Raw genomic sequence first — 1,736 nt, forward strand, 5'->3', positions numbered from 1 at the left:
TTTCAGCATTTTGGTTTTCATACCTGAATGACCATTGCATTTTTCTGTATCTTTTTCTGTATCTTCTTAAGATGCTCCAATTTTGTGTTTTAAGCTTTAGCTTGCATTAAGGGGGAGTTTACATTCTCATTCTTTACTGAGAATACAGTATTGAGATTCTTGCTGTTTTACAGAAAACTGCCTTTTGAATTTTATTAAGATGATTTGCATCCCATGGCCATCTGTAAATTTTTCCTGCAGTTGTATTTCAGTGCACGCTTATCATTTGTACATATTAGACATTTTTGTGCTAAAATATATTAAGTGAGATTTTTGTAGCAAAGCATCCTATTTTTCTGTTCTGTGTGTGTGTGTGTGTGTGTGTGTGTGTGTGTGTATGTTCGTGTTACTTCACTTTAACCTTCAGTTGAAACACTGGAGTATTTAATTTTTTAGCAACTTGACTCCTAGAAGCCTTAGACTAATTTTTTAAAGAAATATTCAACCAAAAAGTATAAATTTATTAAGATGTGGCCTTACATATAGCATTCCTTGTGTTTATAATGTGATATTTTTGGAGAAATCAAGAGGATTAAAATTTCATTGTAAGTTGAAATAGAAAATGTGCTAAAATGTCTAGGCTTCTGGGAGGAAGTTCTTGTACTCTTCTTTCTTGGCATTAGAAAGAAGCAGTATGAATTATTAATATTCAGAATATTGAGGCAGTTGTGTCCTGTTCAGATTGATTAATTGTCTTAACCAATGTTTCTTTAAAGTTTCAGGTTGTTGGCATTAACTCTGAGTGTGCAGCTCCTATGTTTTTTGTATGGGACGTATAAATACTTGTTTAGGTATAGACAGTTTAATGTTTTAAAGACTTCTTGATACATTAATTAACATTATAATGGGAGTCTTTTGAAATGGTAGGTATAGTTTAATTGAAGTCACACAAATAAATCTTGAAATGGTATCTGCAGATAGTAAATATTATGGAAAGTTTTTCATGTGAGAGTATCTTAAAACTCCACCATGTGTGCAGATGTTCTACATGAATTTCATAATTGGATAGACCCTGCATTTAGTAAAAGCATTTCATTTTGAAGTTGTGTTCTTTCTGTTGCACTGTTACTGGGTAACACTTCTCAGCATTCTGTAAGTTAAATAATTTTAAAATACAATGGTGAATTCGTGTTTATTTTTTTACTTTGAAAATTGTAGTACTCAGGTGGTATTTAATGGGAAAGGATCCTTTGGGGTTAATCATAATGTATTCTAAGGAATGCATCTATAACATTGGTGACTTTAGCCTTAAAAAAAAAGTTATATTCTTATTATTCCTTACCCTTCATCCCATGGTATATTAGCAAAGTAGTTTACAGCCTTGTACAGCCTTACAAAGTTGTTTTACAATTTTTAATGGAAAGCCCTTAACAAAAAGAAACTGTATCATATTACCAGTATCCATGAATTACTGAATCGTTTGTAAATAATTTGTCTAATACCAGACGGCCAAAGAAAGTCTTAAAACTAGCTATTGACTCTGTGGTGACTTCACAATAAGATACCTGTGCAAAAGGTAAGGTGATATTTGATCAAATAGACATCTTTTTGGTGTCCATGGCAACTAGACTTCCATATTAGCTTCTATTAAAAAGCTCATTCCATTTTATTAAAATGTTTGTATTGCAATTTTGTGTTTAAATGTTTACTTTCTGTCTTTTCTTTCTTTAGCATTTAGGTGACTGTTGAGCAGTTTG

This window comes from Manis javanica, chromosome 10 (assembly GCF_040802235.1).
Source record: "Manis javanica isolate MJ-LG chromosome 10, MJ_LKY, whole genome shotgun sequence".
Classification (NCBI taxonomy): domain Eukaryota; kingdom Metazoa; phylum Chordata; class Mammalia; order Pholidota; family Manidae; genus Manis; species Manis javanica.